Source organism: Beta vulgaris, chromosome 4 (genome assembly GCF_026745355.1).
Source record: "Beta vulgaris subsp. vulgaris cultivar EL10 chromosome 4, EL10.2, whole genome shotgun sequence".
Classification (NCBI taxonomy): Eukaryota; Viridiplantae; Streptophyta; class Magnoliopsida; order Caryophyllales; family Amaranthaceae; genus Beta; species Beta vulgaris.
In genome coordinates, this window is record NC_079205.1 from 6,919,711 (window position 1) to 6,932,400 (window position 12,690).

Consider the following 12,690-nt stretch of genomic DNA (forward strand, 5'->3'; position numbering starts at 1 on the left):
TAAGGCTACGTTTTGCTCATTTACTCATTTGGAACTCTACCTATTATGTGAATACTGGAGGTTTCAAATGAGCAATTAGCAAAAAAAAAAAGCCTTGGGTGTATGATAAAAATTGTAATGGAGGGAGTATTGGATTTGGTTGAACCTAACTAAATTTATAGAACTAAACTAAAATTAATAACCCCTTTGTAATATTAATAATAATTAAGATAATCGAAGTAATATCTAATAATATCGATGTTTTATATGAAAAGACCTAATAAATATAATTTTAGTAATATATATACATACATACATATATATATATACATACATACATACATACATATATATACATACATACATACATATATATATATACATACATACATACATATATATATATACATACATATATATATACATACATATATATATACATACATATATATATATATATACATATATATATATATACCTAATTTTGGGATGACAATTCTATTTGAATCTAATTTGAGTCTAGCTAACTCGATTCGACAAAAAAAAATCAGCTTCAAATCTAAAAATGTGAAAATCCTATCTAAATTATAATGAGATGGATGAGGTGGAGCCTAGATAAAATCCTATTGTTTCGACCAAAATTCGATAATTATTATCACCTCATCAACGTATACACTAAATTTACATTATAATGGACAATTATGCGTGTTCTCATAAAACAAGTAAAATACTCCCTTTGTCCCATGTTCATGAAGACAATTTGATCAACATATTGTTTTAGGAGCTTAATTTGAAAATTTATTTGATTGTTAATTGATAGTCGATGGTAAGTGAGTATTATTAATAATAATATGTTATCATGGTAGATGATTATTCTAGGTAGGAGCATGGTGGTGATGCTCGGGATCTCATCTAGATGGGAGCATGACCGTGGTGGGTTTGGAGAGATGATGGATCTATGTTGGTCGAGACCTTTGTGTCGTTTCCTTTGGTGAAGGGCACCGAAGGGAAGCGGAATTGGCTATAATGTATGGAGAGGTGATGGTGATGATTTTGGGTATTTATGGTAGGATGTTCTCTTGCTTAACTTGATCTCCATGTGGAAGATTGTTGGGTTTAATGGGAGATGGTGAAGCAAGTAGAGAAGAAGAATAAGAAGCAAGCCGAATAAGAAAATTCTGTTTTCGTTTTTCTTCTTTTTCTTTTTCCTTCTCTACCTCAAATTCGGTTTTATCATCCTCTTCTCCATCACATTCATCTTCTTCCTCATCATCATCCATATTTGCTCGTCCTTTAACTACATTGCCATCAATAACACACACATTCAAATTATTCAAGGCTTTGGCATTAAGCAAATTTCCCCTTGTCACACCAATAGTAGGAACTCCATTAAGCTTCACATTGAACTTAATTAGAATTTCCGTAATAAGAGCTCCATAGCCGACAACAAACCCGTTTTCAATACAATGACTCATGTGTTGAATCATTAAAGATGGAAAATTGATTGGTTTATGGGAAACTATGCAATGAATATAAATTAAATATAACATGCTAACTTGAGCACGTTTAGAAAGGCGGAGCAAAATGGCTTTCTTGAGAATGTGGAAAATCTTTTGATTAACATATATTTGAACTGCTAATAAATGTTTCCCTTTTGATTTAAAAACAAGGTTCTATCTAATTTTCCTCTTTTAAACTCATTTTCAAGAAGGAACTTTAAAAGTCTTTCATACCATGCTCTTGGAGCTTGCTTTAACCCATAAAGAGTTTTGTCAAGCTTAAAGACATGATTTGGAAAATCTTTATTTTTAAAACCTAGAGGTTGTTCCACAAAAACCTTTTCATTAAGATAACCATTTAAAAATGCACATTTCACATCCATTTGATACAATTTGAAACCCATGAAAGCAGCAAATGCAATAAAAATTCTCATAGCTTCCAATCTAGCTACAGGAGCAAAAGTTTCTTCGTAATCAATACCTTCCTGTTTATTGGATCCTTTCACAACCAAACGAGCCTTGTTCCTTACTATGGTTCCAACTCATCCAACTTGTTCCTAAAACACCCATTTCAAACCAATAACCTTATTGTGTTTAGCTTTAGGTTCAAGGTGCCAAACCTTTATTCCTTTCAAATTGATGGAGTTCATCTTGCATAGCCACAATCCAATCATCATCAGTGAGAGCTTCTTCATGGTTCCTGGGTTCCATCATAGAAAGAAAAGCATGAAAAGCACAAAAATTTCTAATTTGAGATCTCGTTTGAGTTCCCTTATTTATGTCACTGATTACGAGTTCCACAGGATGGGAATGCTGATGTTGCCAAGGCTTTGGTTGGAAATCCTGGATTGGAACTTGATTTCCTTGTAGAGTTTCTTGATCATCTTCACTTGGGAACCAGGTTCAACAATATTGGATTTACTCACTTGTGTATCCTCACCTAGTTTTTCTTTTTCGTTGGAAACAGGAACATGATGTTATTCCTTAGGCTTTGTTTCCATGACTTCTTCTTCTTCCAAAGTATCATCAATGACAATTTGGTCTTTTACCAAACCTATCTCGAAGTAATCATCAACTTGTGTGCTTGGAACAAGTTTATCTGTTTCATCAAAAATAATATGTACACTTTCTTCTACACACATGGTCCTCTTATTATAAACTCTATAAGTTTTGGTACTTGAAGAGTATCCTAGAAATACAGCTTCATCACTCCTAGCATCAAATTTTCCAAGATTTTGCTTCCATTATTATGAACAAAATATTTACATCCAAATGTTCTGAAATATGTAATATTGGGTTTTTTAGCAAAATATAGCTCATAAGGATTTTTATTTAATAAAGGTCTCAACATGGCACGATTTATAATATGACAAGTAGTGTTCACGGCTTAGGCCCAAAAATTCATAGGAAGACCAATAGCTATCAACATAGTTCTAGCCATTTCCTCTAAGGTTATTTTCTTCCTTTCAACAACACCATTTTGTTCAGGTGTCCTAGGGGCCGAGAAATTATGGTCCAAGTAAGTCATGTTCCCTACTAAAGTTCTCAAATTCCTTGCCATGGTCGGATCTAAGGTGTAACAGTTTTTGACCACTTAAACCTTGAACTTTCTTTGCAAATACTAAGAACTCATCATAAATCGCGTCCTTGCTAGAAAGAAAAATAACGCAAGTAAAATCTAGAGTAATCATCAACAATGACTAACACATACTTCTTGCCACTCCTACTTTGAATCCTCATTGGTCCACACAAATCCATATGGATCAACTCTAATGGTCTTGTGGTACTCACCACATTCGTAGCACACGCATCACAAACACGATCTATATGAAACTTAATTGAAGGTAGACCTAAAACTAGTTCTTTCGATCGAAGTTTTTCAAGTAAAGAAAAACTAGCATGTTCAAGACGCATATGCCATAAAAGAGGATCATCATCAATAACACTAAGGCATGTAAACTTATTTTTGGGAACAAAGTTAAGATCCACAACATATGTTCCCTTTCCTTATTCCTTCTAAAACGACATACCTTGTGCTTTTGTTGACGCTGAAAAATTTTTCACTATTAAATTTCACAAAGTTCCCCTTATCACAGAATTGGGAAATACTCCCTCCGTCTTTTATTAGTTTACCCCTTTCTTTGGGGCACATTTGCCGAGATACTAATTTGAACCTTAATATCTCTAATTTTCGATAAGCAAAAATTACAAAAAGTTGATATTTGGATAATACACATTGAGACGAATCCAACAAGATCTCACATGACTATATTTTTCCTTAAATACAAATTACAAAAGATAGTCAAAGTCATGTATGTGAATAGTGCCAAAAGTCAAAAGGGGTAAACTAATAAAAGACGGAGGGAGTACTCAACAAATTATGCTTTAAACCATCAACTAGAAAAACATTATCTATGGAATGTGACGATGACTTACCAACTTTGCCCATGGCAACTATGTTGCCTTTCATGTTGTCACTAAAAGTCACACTTCAACCATCATAGGCTGAGAGTGAGAGAAATCTTGATTATCTCAGTCATGACTTAGAACAACCACTGTCTAGGTACCAGTGTTGTTCCCCCTCACTCAACCTGCAAGAAAACTAATTGTTAGAGTTAGGAACCCAATCTTTCTTGGGTTCCTTTCCTTCAGGAACAATAGTTTCTTTTCCAAGTTAATTTACTTGTTTCCAAGTTCTTTTAAGCGACCAAGTCTAATAGGGCATGAGTTCCTATAATGACCAGTGTTCCCACAAAACATACAAACTTTATTACTTGGTACATCAACTCTCTTTTTAGGTTTTTCATATTTCTTTTTATGATTAAAACCAAGACCTTCAGTTTGCTTGGTTTGAGGGTTCTTAATCCAATTTAGAATAGGAAGGAACTTCTTCTTGTTCCTACTTAAGTTCAGTTCCCCTTCATGTTTCTTGTTTTCTTTTGCCAAAAACGAAACATGATTTTTCAATCTTTATTTCAGATTTAAACTTTGCAAGGGAACTGACTTAATGTCAAAGGAACTCACTTCAGGAACAAACTCTTTAATTGGATAACTCAAGGCTTAACAAGTATTCTCATTTTTAAGATTTTCGAAATCCTCTTTAATTTAGTTTTTATCAAACAACTAAAAAATCTTTGTTCAATATCAGTTCGAATACTTTTAAGCCAAGAGGTATGTTCCTTTCGCAACTATAAAGCATGTTGACATTGTTTCATTTAATAGACTCATCTTTGCAATCATTACAAATCAAAATAAACTCAAAATTTTCTTTACTTAAAGAATTAAGACGAGTTTTGATAGTGTCTAACTTGTCTCAAGAGATTCAATCTCTTCATCAGACTCGAAATTGTCAAGAGCCATGAGACAAAAGTTTGTTGTTTCCTCATTAGGTTGAGGTTCATCTTCTTCCTTGGAGTCAGAATCTCCACATGTAGCAATCATAGCTTTCTTCATATCAGATCTGGTATAAGAACTTTTGTACTCCTTGTTCCTATCTTTGCTTCGTTCCCTTCTTTTGCCTTTGTCTTGTTCCCATGGGGGACACTCCTTGATAAAGTGATCGAAATTGCCACATTTTGACAAACAAGTTTGTTAGAATATTTCTTATTCTTACCTTTGTAGTCTCCATTCTTCATGTTCCTAAACATCCTTTTGAATTTTCGAACCATGAGAGGGATTCTTTTCGTCAATTTTCGAATCATCACTTTCATCGGCTTTCAAGGCAATCGACTTATGTTTGGACATATCTCCATTCTCATTGTCCATTTGTAACTCAGGAGTCATAAGGGAACCAGCATGTTGTTCCAGATTGAACTTCGTAAAGTCCTTAGTTTCTTGTAAGGCTGTAACCTTGGCCATTCATCGATCCCTAAGAAGGCTTCTTAGGACCTTTCGTACCTATTCCTCACAAGTAATTACATTTTCAAGAGAGGTTAGCTCATTAATAATATTGGTAAAGCGTGTAAACATGCCTCGAATAGATTCTTTTGGTTTCATTTGAAAGAGTTCATATTGAATCATTAAAGATCATTTTGATCTCTTAACTTCACTCGTACCTTCATGAGTGACTTCAAGAAGATCCCAAATTTATTTTGAGATTTTGCATACCATGAAACGATTGTGTTCATGATGTCCAAGACCACAATGAAGCAGTTTAATATCAAGAGCATTAATTTCCATTTTTTCGAAATCAGCTTTATCGAAATCAGAAATGCATTTAGGAATTACATCGTTCTTGTCATTAGTGGTAGTGACTTCAAAATTGCCTACCTCTATAACTCTCCATACCTGGTAATTGTCGGCTTTGATGAAGATCTCCATTATGTTCTTCTAGTAGGTGTAGAATTTGCCATTGAACATCGGTGGCCTCTGTGTAGAGTACCCTTCTTCGAGTTTCTCTCTAGTATTCATATTTTCCGAGATCTTGAACTCAATAGGGTTTCTTGTGTTTTAATTGCTCCCGCTTTGATACCAATTGTTATATAATATGAGCACTTAAGAGGGGTTGAATTATAGTGAGACAATATGTTATACTTTTTGCGAAATAAAAGTACTAGGAAACACACAATGGAAACACGAGATATTTTAGCGAGGAAAAACTTCATAGGCCCAATAGGAAAAAACAACCTCGAACACAAGGGATTTTAACTTAAACCTTCCTCTATAATAGGCCAAATGACTCTGTTTACAGACCTATTACTTTTGTCTCGGGCCACAACTTGAGTTCCTAAACTCAAGTTCCCAACAACAGTTCCCACAACTGTTGTTCCTCTCGAACTTCCCTCGAAATTCCTTTCTCTTTTCTCTTTCTCACGCTTTACCCAAAGCTTCTCACACTTACAAGAGTTCACTCAAACCTTTACCCAAAAATAAAATTTGTAAGACAATGGAAGAGTGAAAACTCGAATAAAGTAAGTATGAATTCTCTTAGGAACGGCACTGACTCTTAAGACAACTAAGAATATTTAGCTAAGTCAGACACAAAATAATCTAAGGTTTAGACGCCTATTTATAGAGTACTTAGGCAAGACATAAACTAACCACTACTTAAGTCCATTATCCCATGATTTTCATAACTTAATTAATTAATTAGTTTTTATAAAATATTAATTTCTTGAGAAATAATTAACCCACTCACCCTACTCCTTAGCTTAAAAAATGAGAAGCAGTAAATATTACGTGATTGTAAATGCTTGGGGAATAATTAATCTAATTAAATTAATGTAGTCTTGGGAAGAAATTAATCAAGCCCACTAACCACTAACTATAAACGTGCAGCAATAGTGTATTTAGGCGTGATATCTTATTACTTGGGGAGTAATTAAAATATTTACTTTAAATAGTTTTTTGGAAAATATCTTTATAAATAAATAGGTTTAATTAAAATATAGATAAGATTTAAAAGGTTTGATATTATCCTAATTAAATCAGAAAATCATTTAAAATCTTTTCCTAACAAACTAATAACAAACGCCCTAAAACATTGGATCTAGTCAAAACTAACCTAGGACTCCTAACTAACTAGCTGGGCGCACAAATAATGTTAGGCGCACCACTTAGGAAATATTAGGGGTTCTTTACGTCGTTTCTAAGTATGTTCCTTAATCTTGTTCCTAACTGTCCAGTGTCGTCCGTTCCTTTCATGGGAACAGAACCAAGTTCCGTTTGATGATTCAACACAAACTAAATTAAGCATTCACTCGACCTTAACAAGAAGATATTAAATGCATCCTAGTGTATGCTAATCTTTACTCCAAGCTTGATACTTCATCATTCGAACATCTTCACTTCGATCTTTGATCAAATCTCCATTTTAATCTTCGATCAAGTATTCTCTTTGCTCGAGAATGAATTACCTAGCAACAACATAAAAAAATACAATATGTCTTTTGTGGTTAAGAAGGCGTTTGGTATAATCAACGTAAACATAATGAAAAGGGTTTGGATAAGGAGGGGAAATAAAAATAATAACTGTTACCTTTAATGGTTGTTTGGTATCCTAGTGGAATGGAAACAATTGAGAGGTTTATAATTGAGGGAGGAAACGTGATTTGTTTCCACTAGTTTGATAAAGGTAACAAATGGGAGGATTATGTTTCCCTCCGGAAACGGTATTTGTTACTTAGCACTCATACCAAACAACTAGAAATGGAAACGCTTATTTGAATCCGTTTACTACATCAAAATTTTCCATACCAAACACCCTCTAAGTCATCTTCAAAACTCAAGGGTCAACACCCTTCATTATCCCAACATATACCAATAGAGGTAATGGCGGAACATTATGGAAATGAGGTTGAAACATAAGAGATGCATGTCACGTGCCTATACATGTTTGGTTTTTACAAGTCAACCGGAACATACATAGCCAATTTCGAAAAATGGGTCAAGATTGTTAATTATTTAGTTGACTAACTCCAAATTGTTTTTTTTTTTTGATGGGAAATAAAATTTCATTACTCCAAAATCAGATTATCCATGAGTAAAAACGGAGCCACTTCCGCAGGATAGTGGTTCTCCCAAACTTGCTCGATACCAAAAGGATTTAACCTCGCTAAGTTATGAGCTACAAAATTACCTTCACGCTTAACATGCGACCACTGAATAGTGTTAAAAGTAGCACAGGAAGCTAAAATATCATGCAACTAGTTTTTGGACCCGTGCAAAAATGCACGGGAACTTTTTTGTTTAATAAGCATGTTTATATACCAACTATAGTAAAATAATATAAAAGATTCTCTACGTCCACTCGATTCAATATACGCTTATGTACTACTCGAACTCAAATGAGTTTAACCTCTATAGTCTATACCATATTAAATTAATAAACTTTGAATGATGTATTTAAATAGAGAATAATCCTATACATATTTAACCAAAAACAAAGCATCAATGATGCACTTTACCCCAAAAGACAAAAAATCATTCTTTATGTTAATTATAAAGTTGTTTTGCAAATACATGACACTCTTAGGTTGTAGAAGACTTATTTATAGACATATCATGTTCTTTCTCACAAATCAATATTATTATATACTTTCTACCCGTGACTTTAAAAATGACCACATACAATTGGCTATGGCTGAAAACCGAACTTGGGAGATACAAACCCATATGTGATAGGTATATCTTTGACTTTTATGTATAATCATTGCAAAACACAATTGAAGGAAAATTTTGTTCCATTTGACAGAATGAGTGTCATATGGGGCATAAATACCATATTACTCCCCTTTCCTTGACATACTCAGGCCCCCTTTAAATGATTCTCTAGGAAATACCAAAAATATGTTTTCTACTATATATAGTTGATATAGGATCATTTCCCTTTCCCTGACTAAAAAAGTAATGTAATTGATTTTTCTTATTGTTGGCTCCTTGAGCCACCCCGTGTCCTTACCACCGCCTGATTAGTTGTTTTTCCATCTTTTTTATTCTCCTTTTAGTAGTGTAGTCTCATTTTATTTGGAGCCCCTTAGCTTGAACATGTCTATGACCTCGAGGATGAATGTTCGATTATCCATGTACCACAATTAACCAAATTTAGTAGAAGAAATATGCTACCCATTGGTAGAAAATATGACTTGTTTTGTAGAAAATTAAATAATTCATAATTTACGTTTAATAAAAATGCACGGGATAAGATAACATGTGCAATAAAAAAACTCAAACGGCATGAGATAAATACATCACGTTGATGTCATTATTTGTATAATCCATGTTATTTTAAGGTCATTAATTTTACTCAAACAAAATTATGGTTTTTCTTTAAAGAATTATAAGAGAATAACATAAAGAATTATGATTACCATAACTATCATAACTTACTAATAGAAAGTGGTCTTACTCGACCAAAATGCATACTAAACCACACCTCTATTATGCAACTTAGTAAAATTATAATTTATTTTTCATATTGTTTTGCCCTACTCAATGTAAACCAACCTTAAATAGAAACCACCCTCATCCCTTTAATTTATTCCCATAGCCACCCCACTAATCATACAATTAACTTCAAATTGAACAAAAATATTGACTTCAATTTATACTTGACATTCACCTATCGTCTATCTCTAGAACAAAGGGGTATTATAGACATGTATTTAGTTCCACCATAAAAATCATGATCTGAATATATAGGTGTTAAATAAAGTTAACATGCCAAGTTTGTATTTGTCAATATTTAAACTTATAGTATGATTAATACGATTCGATAAGTGTTTCAATAAAATAAGCAACCCATCTCTTTACATATGAAAATTTCATGTGATATAATAGATCTAGTTCGATCTTGGTTATGCATTAGTTCTAGGTGATTATACTCCACTTATAATGAAACTAATTTTAATTAAATAATTAATCTTAACATATATTTATTGAGATATAAAGAGTTTTCTAACTTTCTTCCTTCTTTAATATATCATAATTGCAAAAATGAAATCTCCTAATCATCTACGAACTTTATTTAAGTTATCAAATAGTTACCTATTTTTCTTCTCATTGAGATCTAAAGAATTCCTTAAATCTGAACCATAATGTTATGATGTTACCAACTGAACTTTCCTTTGATATTTTTTGTTGTTTGACTTAAATTATCTTCATAATCTTTTGTGTTCCTTCACCAAGTGATATCTACCATTTTGGTTGATCACTCAATTTTTTAGCTTCATTGAAAAATTCTCTAACTTCATACCATGTGGCTTCAAGGATTTTGTTTAGATATAGAGATATTATAATTCAAAAAAAAATTAAATACATATTTTATTTAATGGTTGTGTATAAATTTAATAAATTTTGATAGTCATTATTAACATCCATTTCAACCAACAATCACGATTTTCAAAATTATGAGTAGATAAAGGAAATGTTAACACAATAATCTATTATATTTATAAATGTGATCAATTATAATGAAAGTGAAAATAAGTTATCTATGGAATTTACCTACAAAAAATAAGAAAAAATTATAATAATTGTATTACATATAACTATACCTTTACCAACAAAAAATATGCATACTTACATTCTCACCTTTTTTCGCTATCATAATGTTAACTTTCACCAAACAAATTTAACGACAGTCTTTCATATAGCAAGTTAAGCTCTTAGCTCTCCCTCTTTTACAAATTATGCAACTTAGACCCGAAATTTTAGTCATAGTAGATTAACACACACAACCCCCCCCCCCCCACATTTTATTCAATGCTCAATATGATTTAACCCAATTTTATTATATGAACATTTAATATATTCATTTCTTTTTTGTAGAATATGAATTAACAGATAATATTTTATGGATTATATAATTGTAAGACATAACTATACTTTTACCCATAAAAATATGAATATGTATAATATACATAATACACTTTTCAAGTATTTTCCCTCAGCAAGATGAACTCTCACCCCAAAAATTTATGGTCATCTTTCATGATATTTTTCATAATTTTCGTGATTGATAATGTATCATATGATTCACCATATCATAAATGCTTTAAAATTTAGGGTGCGTTCTCTCAACCTGAATTCTCCTAAACCTAACTAAACTTCTCTTCACCAAAACACATTTAGCATCGAAGTACGTGATGCATCCATACTTGAATTCCTATATACGATCATTGTATGAACTCTCAATGTTGTACTATGATTCTGTAACCCCAAAAATATGATCGTATATAGGAAATCGGTAAAGTACATTTCATTCATTCAAAGGGTTTTTGCGTTCGTTAGCTACTATATCACGTCTTGATGGTAATACTTTGTTAAACAATATATAGAAACTTTTAGGCATATTATGTTGTGTTTAGTTCTCGATATTGCAACTTGTATATTACATAACCTATAATTTTTTATAGCAATTCTTTTTCATATTATTATACCCACGTTTTATTTACAGATGATGAAGTGTAGGAGAGCCACTCAATATCGTTACAAAACTGATATGCAATTACTATCATTTCTAAAATATACTTATCTTACTGGAAATGAATGATAGATTCTAAGGGTTGTTTTTCATTATTTTATACTTGATTAATGGAATAGGAATGTGAAGATAAAAAAGCACCAAACTACGAAATGTTGACATAAAATTTTTCTGGAATGAGGTAATAGACTGATAATGAAGCAACAAAATATGAATGATTCACCAAATGTTGCAGAGATTTATACAATTGTACGTAATAACTTAATCAATGCCTCATATAATGTGATAGCATATGTGTTAATTTGACTAATGGGGAAAAAATTGAGTACTAATATAGTTATGCATATCTCACAATACCATTTATTATAAATTTGTAAATACTCAATTTAGAAGGTGCATTAGAGTGTATAGGACTATAGGAGTGTATACCAAGTCCTAAATGCAGCATAATCTATAAAGTTAACCGAATTAAATGATAACGTAGGAACCGATCCGAACTGATTGGAACTGAACTAAACTATTTACGGCCGAATCAAACTGAATCAAACTGAACTGAAAATAAGTTGGGGAGAACATACCCTAACTATCATAAGTTTTATAGCACAACCATCCATTTAAAGTCTTAGATTTATACCTTCCATTTTTATTGTAATTTTTTGTAGATCTAATTTACTGCAACAGGATAACTAATTTCCACGATTTTTTCTCTCTCTTGATCTACCTAATTACAAATTGTTTTGCTTATCATTGTAGAAAGCCGGTATTAGTTAGTTTCTTCTTTTTGTGAATTGTGATTCCTACAATCACATTTTAACCTCCATTGATAATTGCCAAACAAAATCAAGCGACGAATGATTAATGTCCTTCAAATTAGGGGAGAGATTTGATTATTGATCAGAAGGTGATATTGATGCTTATACTGTTTCAAATTTGGAAAATTTATCAATCATAGTATTATATGTTTGATAAATCTAAAGTCAACCTTATCAATGGTTGAGATCTATCAATTACAATAGCTATAATGCTCTAGTGATACTTTTTTTAACAAGAAAGATAGCATTTTTATTCATTCAAAAGCATTGTATCAGCAATTACATCCCTAATAGCTTCCTGCGGACATTCCTCCATCCACACTCTAAGTTCATCAAAATTTCCACTAAGTTGGGCTAATCTATAAGCGACTCTGTTAAGGGCTAATCCATGCTCTAGTGATACTTGTTTCTAATTTCTCTCCTCTTTTTTATTATTTGTTGTATCAATTACAATAGCTCGACTTTTGTTCCACAAAAT